Source organism: Lathyrus oleraceus, chromosome 4 (assembly GCF_024323335.1).
Source record: "Lathyrus oleraceus cultivar Zhongwan6 chromosome 4, CAAS_Psat_ZW6_1.0, whole genome shotgun sequence".
In the NCBI taxonomy this organism is placed as follows: domain Eukaryota; kingdom Viridiplantae; phylum Streptophyta; class Magnoliopsida; order Fabales; family Fabaceae; genus Lathyrus; species Lathyrus oleraceus.
Genome location: NC_066582.1, coordinates 464764642 through 464773065, shown reverse-complemented (window position 1 = coordinate 464773065; position 8424 = coordinate 464764642). Strand labels below are relative to the sequence as shown.

Below are 8424 nucleotides of genomic sequence, written 5' to 3'. Positions count from 1 at the left end.
CCAGGGAATGTACCAGTTGGGGCAGCAGTAGGCGCTTGTTGTTGAGCTACTTGTGATATTTGTGTTTCCAGCATTTTGTTATGGGTAGCCAGGGCATCTACTTTGCTTGCTAGTTGTTTAAGTTGTTCGCCAGTGTGTACATTCTGGTTTAAGAAATCTTTATTGGTTTGTTGTTGGGAAGCTATAAAGTTTTCCATCATGATTTCCAAGTTGGATTTCCTAGGGGCGTTATTGTTAGGCATGGATGGGTTCGGTTTCTGATATCCCGGATGTATAGCTGGGGCTTGATTTGGAGATTGTCCAAGTGCGTACAAAGCATTATTACTTTTATATGAAAAGTTTGGATGGTTCTTCCAATTTGAGTTATAGGTATGCGAGTAGGGGCTTCCTTGAGCATAGTTCACTTGCTCTGCTTGGATTCCTGTCAAGAGTTGACAATCCGTAGGAGTGTGACCTTGGATTCCACAGACCTCGCAATTCTGAGTTACAGCAGCCACGGTGGCTGGAGGTGATACGTTTAAACTTTCAATTTTCTGGACCAAAGCGTCCACTTTTGCATTGACGTGATCAAGGTTACTTATCTCGTACATGCCAAGTTTCGTTTGAGGTTTTTCCACCATTGTTCGTTCGGTTCCCCACTGATAGTGGTTTTGGGCCATGCTCTCGATAAACTGGTAAGCATCAGCATAAGGTTTGTTCATTAATGCACCACCTGCAGCGGCGTCTATTGTTAACCTTGTGTTGTACAAGAGACCATTATAAAATGTGTGAATTACTAACCAGTCTTCCAAACCATGGTGTGGGCAAAGTCTCATCATGTCTTTGTATCTCTCCCATGCTTCGAAAAGAGACTCGTTGTCTTTATGTTTAAATCCGTTTATCTGGGCTCTTAACATAGCTGTTTTGCTTGGCGGAAAGTATCGGGCAAGAAAAACTTTCTTCAACTCGTTCCATGTGGTGACAGAGTTGGAAGGGAGAGACTGAAGCCATCTTCTAGCGCTATCTCTTAATGAGAAAGGAAAAAGACGAAGTCGAATTGCCTCTGAAGTGACACCATTAGCCTTAACAGTATCAGCGTATTGGACAAATACGGATAAATGAAGGTTTGGATCCTCGGTAGGATTTCCAGAGAATTGGTTCTGTTGCACTGCCTGCAACAACGAAGGTTTAAGTTCAAAGTTGTTTGCTTCGATTGCGGGTGGAGCAATACTTGAATGCGGCTCATCTTGTGATGGAGCGGCGTAATCTCTAAGAGCACGAGCTGGTTCTGCCATCTCGGTTATCGAAGGAAAAATGTTTTTGAAATCAGGAAATTCTACAGGAGGGAGATTGTTTGCAGCACGATATTCCCGGATTCGTCGTAGGACTCGGAGATATAGTTCGATATCATTGATTCGTAAATAGAGCGGTTCGCCTTGTGAGCGAGTGCGTGGCATACAAATCAACGAAAGAAAGAATAGAAGAAAAAGAAACCTTAGTCTCTACAGCGTAACGGAAGAGTTACGATATCGATTAAATAAAAGTCCCCGGCAACGGCGCCAAAAACTTGATCGCTCGACTTCGTGAGTCGAGAATGGGGTACAAACTGCAAGTGCACAGTTCTATCGCGTAGTTTTAAAAGATATCGATCCCACAGGGACTTATGAATCGATATACCGTTATCTAAGGTTACTTCGTAAAGCTAAGGTGGATAATGTTTGATTGTTTGGGAAAAAGCTAAAAACTAAACTAAGATCTAGATTAAATATTAATAAAGCGGATATCGGTATGTAGTTCGTCGTAATTAGGGAATCAATCCTTTGTCGGTCTCTTGGTTTTAAAATAAATCTTTTCAGTTGACTTTATTGATTAAAAGTTTTATCTCAAACTCTCGCTCTGTTGAATAAACCATGATTTTATGTTAACGTAGCTGTCACTTATAGTTAAGTCAAAAACCACTTTTTGAAAATAATAGAATCCGTAGAAACTCTTTTTAAGAAAACACTAATCGTTTAAACACCCTTATCTCAAACTCTCGCTCTGTTGACTTAGGTTATATAATTAAATTCGAATGCTTAACTCTCGTCCTCACATTCAATCTTTAAAAATACTTTTTGGAAAAGATCGGAATTTAATTAACTCTAAAACTTGCTCTCGCCCTGATCTAGAATTAATGTCTAGTTTACACTGTCCAGTTAAAACCTCAAACTCTCGCTCTATTGATTTTAACTTCTTTATGTCTTTTACTTTCGTAAAAACCTTTGTTATTAAACCTGTAAATTGAGACCGTAAAAAGAGTGATTTTAATTTTAAATTTAGTTAAACCGACTTAGTCCTGATCCCTTATTCCGCTTACTTTACATACCGATATCTAAGCGAATTAGCCAGACATGCTAAACAAACTAAAATACTTATCATGCATAAACAGACTCATCCCAGGCAGATAATATAAATAAATAATAAAACAAAGCATTAAATAATAATTAAAGAACCTGAATAAGTTAAACAGTAGTCTTGAACACTCCACCACAAGCCGGTAGGATTTGTTCTTGGATTCTTCAATTAAACAACAAATTAAAACGAAGGAAATAAAAACTAGATTCTAACGTAAGGTTAGATCCGGTAAAAAGGTACACAATAGTTTCCGGTGTAGAAACTATTGTGCGAAAAGAATTGACTAAATGCTAAAAAGGAAAATAGAAATTGCAAGGGAAATAGTGTAGAACTCGTAAAAATAATAAAGAAACAATGCCTAAGCTGCTGGAAAAGAAAATATGCAAAAGCGAAAACGGCAAAGAAAATTGTGGAAAAACGTGGAACCCTTTTAGGTTTGGCAAGTGGCTATTTATATTGGTGCCTTGAGTAACTGCTTCCGCTTCCAAAGGTCTTCAACGTGCAAAGTATTTAGGCGTGGACATCGGCTTCAACTCTCCCTCAACGTCTCTGAAGCGTTGCTTGTGCCAAAAATGTAGGGGACTGGTGTGACGTTCATCACAGGAGTGTGCAAGGCGTGACGCTCGTCACAGCCTCTGTGACGCCCGTCACAGGCACAGCACCTGTGTTCTTGTACTTTGGGCTGGGCTTTGACATTTGGTTCATTTTCTCTCTTTTTGCACCTCCTTTTCTTCCATTTTTACTTGCGCTTCAAAATAAGCCACCTGAGACAAATAGGAAGAAAATACCGCATAATATCTAATAAAATGAAGTGAACTGGAATAAATAATGATAAAATTTAATTGAATTAAGTCCTAAAATATGATATAATTTCATGTTATCATATGCCCATCTCTTGGGAATACCTGTTTCTAGTAGAGTTCAATTTAGTGGATTGGAAGAGATTCCCATATCACATCTTATTGCTGAAGCGCTTCACTTGAAGAAGTTTGAGATAGATGCTCATTGGGTGAAGAAAGGAGGATTGTTTGGGTTGACTTCTGAGTTCCTCATCAAGGAAGCTACTGTATTTGCTCAAGCCGGTAGTGTGGATGCTTTTGAAGCTATCCTTGTGTTGCTCATCTATGGATTAGCTTTGTTCCCTATCATTGACGATTTTGTTGATGTTAACGCCATTAGACTTTTCTTGTTTGGGAATCCTGTACCTACTTTGTTGTGTGATATGTACTTCTCTTTGCATTTAAAGAATTCTAATGGTGGTGGAACGATTATCTGTTGTATTCCTCTTCTATACAAGTGGTTTATTTTGCACTTGCCTCAGACACCTGCTTTTGTGGAGAACAAACAATGTCTACGGTGGTCTCAGAGACTTATGTCTCTCACTAATGATGATATAGTTTGGTATGATCCTTCTTTGAGCAGTTTGGAGATTATTGATAGTTGTGGTGAATTCTCCAATGTGCCTCTCATTGGTACACAAGGAGTAATTAACTACAATTCTTCTTTGGCTCGTCGTCAACTTGGGTTCCCCTTGAGATACAAACCTAATAAAACTTTCTTAGAAGGTCTTTTCTATCAAGCGGGTAAAGATCCCCAACATTTGAAGCAGAAGATTGTGCATGCTTGGCATAATGTGCATAGGAAAGGAAGATTCGAGCTTGGTCCGTGCAATTGTGTAGCTTTGGCAGCCTACACTCTTTGGGTGAAGAAGAGAGCTTTGGAGTTGAAGATGCCTTATCCTTGTGAAAGACCTGTGTCTATGGTTGTGGTTAAGCCATTAACTCTCCTTAACCAAGATGTAGAGGAGTTGGAAGACGCACTCGCCAAGATGAACCAAGAGAAGGATATGTGGAAAGAGCGCTTCCATGCTTTGAGCAAGAAGCATGAAGAGTTGCAATTGGAGTCTAAGGACAAAGATGCACTCATTGAGCTACTTGAAGACCGAGTCATAAAGAGACAGAGAGAGCCAGAGGTCTCATCTTCTAGCATGTCTCAGCCTTCCGTTGCTTGGAAGAAGATTGTTGATCAGCATGTCCTCGAAAAGACTCAGATGAAGACTTCTTTTCAGACCGAGATCCGATGCATCCGAAGGAAGTACGCGTCTTCAGCCAGATATTCTGACGTGGTTGTTAGGGATCCTTACTATGACTAGTCTTCTTTTCTCCTATATTTTTATTTTGGTTTCTGAAATTGTACTCAGTGTAATCCTTTCAATTATGTAAATAAGAAGAGATTTTTGGTCATATAAAATTATTGCAATTGTTGATATATATATATATATATATATATATATATATATATATATATATATATATATATATATATATATATATATATATATATATATATATATATATATATATATATAAAAATATATATATATATATATATATATATTTGCAAATGATATAGTAAGTTCCTTGAAAATAAAAATAAATAAACAGACATTGCATTTCATGCATCATTTGCATAAGCAGGTTTCTCTTTCGCCAAATGTCTCATTGCTGTTCTTCTGTGCTTCAGCCAAGCTGACTCATCGGTACAACACTCGCGCTAATCATCTCAGAATTATGGAGCATTTGGAGCAAGAGAACAGAGAGATGAAGGACGAGATCGCCCGCCTGACTTCCATGATGGAGTCGGTACTAGCTGCTCAGAGCCAGTCTTCAACAACATCCGCAACTCCTCCTCCTCAAATGACTATATTTCAGAGGTGGCTACCTCTACTACGCCTGCTGCTACCGCTTATTTCGCGCCCACTATGCTTGCCGGATTCCCGTGGGGAATGCCGCCCAACTATATGCCTAAAGGTTTTGCGCCTACTTTTGCTTCCATGTCGGAATCTAGTTTGGTCATGTTTGTGCCACCTCCCGTTGTGCACACCTTACCTCGTGTAGAGGACGCCATTTATCACTCTGAGCCGTCTGAGGGTCCGGATGTCTACGAGAAAATGGATGAAATGAAAGATCAATTTCTTGAGCTGCACAAGGAATTGAAGACACTAAGGGGTAAGGACTTGTTTAGAAAGAGTGTTGTTGAGTTGTGTTTAGTGCCCAACGTCAAGATCCATGTGAAGTTCAAAGTGCCTGACTTTGAAAATTACAAAGGGAACATTTGTCCACTCAGTCATCTAGTGATGAATGCTCGTAAGATGTCTACCCAGACTGACAACGACCAGCTGCTGATTCATTACTTCCAAGACAATCTGACTGGTGTTGCGCTCAGATGGTATATGGGATTGGATAGTGCAAGCATTCACACTTTCAATGATTTGGGAGAGGCTTTTGTCAAGTAGTATAAGTACAACATAGACATGGCGCCTGATAGAGACCAGCTGAGGTCTATGTCTAAGAGAGATAAGGAGACATTTAAAGAGTATGCGCAGAGATGGAGGGAATTGGCTGCTCATATTACTCCTCCTTTGGAGGAAAAAGAGATGACAAAAATCTTTCTAAAAACTCTGAGTTCATTCAATTATGAACGAATGATTGCTTGTTCCCCCAGTGACTTTACCGAAGTGGTAAACATGGGGATGAGGCTTGAGGAAGGAGTCCAAGAAGGACGTTTGTCAAAAGATGAAACATCGTCAAGTAAGAGGTATGGTAGCAATTTTGGGAATAAAAAGGACAACGAAGCTAATGCAATAAGAAGTGGGAGGCAGAGGAGGCCTCGGATCATAAGGAATCAACCATCCCGTCAACACCAACATCAAGTATCTTCAAATCATTCCAGTATTTTTGAACAATCAATCAGTACCAGTTCAATAACAACAACGTCAACAACAACAACCGCAACAACGAGCAAACACCTACCAAAACAACAATACCAATGACAATCATCATCAACAGAACTTTGAGAGGAAGAAGGTCTCTTTTAACCCAATTCCTATGTCATATGCAGAATTGTATCCATATTTGGTTCTCAAGAACCTACTTCAACCAAGAAACCCGCCGCAAATTTCAGAACCACTTCCATGGTGGTATAAGCCCGATCTCCATTATGCTTTTCATCAAGGAACATCCGGACATGATATTGAGAATTATTATCGGCTCAAGTATGAGGTTCAAAAGTTGATGAAGAGTGGAATGGTGTCCTTTGAGGACCGCGTGCCGAATGTGAAAGCAAATCCATTTCTCGCTCATAAGGACACTTATTTGGTGAGTGATTGTGAACATGACCATGATGGTTGTGTTATCTATAGTATTAACCCGAGGGGTTGCGAAGTTGTGAAAAGGGACATCCGATGACTGATGGATGAAGGAATGATTCAAATTGTTCAATCTCGTCATGTAGATGACGATGTGAATGTCATAGTGCCCATTTTCAAACAACTAGAGCGATTGGTAATCTAGTACGATACTAACAACAGTAATAATGTCAGCAATAGATCAATATCGCTGTTGGTGATACGATTAGCTGGCCCAGTCCCGTATTCATTTGATAAAGTTATGCCATATCAGTATAATGCTACAATGATTAAAGGTGGTCAAGAGGTCCCATTTCCTACGACTAGCTCTGTAGTGAGCATTGTTGATGTTACCAAGGTGACCCGCAGTGGTCGAGTGTTTGGGTCGGTGTTCCCAAAGGATAAGGAAGAATCAGTTGTTAGTAAGAAGGTTGAAGTGCCAGTTGTAGATCCAGTTGGTGCTTCAAATGGTAAGTATGGTGAATCCAGCGATTTGAAGCCTAACGATGATAAGGAGGTACTTCGGTTGATCAAGAAGAGTGAGTTTAATATGGTGGAACAACTGCTCCAAACCCCCTCAAAAATCTCAGTGTTGTCTCTACTCATGAATTCTGAAGCGCACAGAGAAGCACTGCATAGAGTTCTAGAGCAAGCTTTTGTGGAACATGATGTTATGGTAGATCAGTTCGATCATATTGTGGCTAACATCACTTCTGGAAACAGTCTCAGCTTTTGTGATGAAGAACTCCTCGAGGAGAGAAAAAAATCATAATCTGGCTTTGCATATCTCGATGAATTGCAAAGATGATGCTTTTTCCAATGTGCTTGTTGACACTGGGTCTTCGTTGAATAGGTTGCCGAAGTCAACTCTATCAAAGCTATCATATCAAGGAGCGCCTATGAGGTATAGCGGTGTAATCGTCAAAGATTTTGATGGTTCACGCAAAACAATTATTGGTGTAGTGGACCTTCCAGTTAAGATAGGTCCGAGTTATTTTCAGATTACTTTTTAAGTAATGGATATGCACCCGACCTACAGTTGTCTATTGGGAAGGCCATGGATCCATGATGCGGGAGCTGTTATATCCATATTGCATCAGAAACTCAAATTTATGAAGAATGGAAAGCTTGTAATTGTTGGCGGGGAGAAAACGTTGTTGGTCAGCCACCTGTCATCTTTCTCTTATGTTGAAGCTGAGGATGAGGTTGGAACTCCGTTCCAAGCCTTATCTATTGCTACTGAGAAGAGAGTTGGGGCACCCATGTCCTTATTGAAAGATGCAAAGAATATTATGGAAGAAGGCAATGTTGATCAGTGGGGGCGCATGGTAGAGGTCTCCGACAACAAAGGCGGGACCGGTTTGGGATTCCAACGAGGTTCATCAACCAATATGTATGAAGATATGAAACTTAGCTTTCGCAGCGGAGGGTTCATTCATGGCAATGAACAACACTTAGCTGCTGCGCTAGAGGATGACAAAGAGGAAGATTGCACCAATTTTGTGACGCATGGAAGGGCTTGCAACAATTGGACTGATGTTGATATTCCTGTTATTTTGCATCAATCTAAGTAATAGCTTTTATATATTTTTTAAATCCTTCTCCTATGCCTAAGGGAGAAGTGAACATTGTTTGGGCATTTTCAAATTGATCATTAATAAAATTAATTCTATTCATCCACATCTATGGTGTTTGTTTTTACTTTTTGCTTTCTTATGAAAATGGTAATCACAAAAAACATCAATAAACAATATAATTGTCCATCTGCATAATATTTGGTCACGAATCCACTTCTCTAAAATCAAAATATCAAATCATTATGCAGGTTGGTTCCTAACCCCATTGAATACAATGATCATTCTCCT

At 39.7% G+C, this 8424-nt stretch overlaps 1 pseudogene; it reads left to right on the top strand.

The window, feature by feature from the left end:
* The first annotated feature begins 789 nt into the window (after positions 1 to 789).
* Positions 790 to 889, top strand: LOC127077139 (uncharacterized; annotated as a pseudogene).
* The last annotated feature ends 7535 nt before the right edge of the window (positions 890 to 8424 follow it).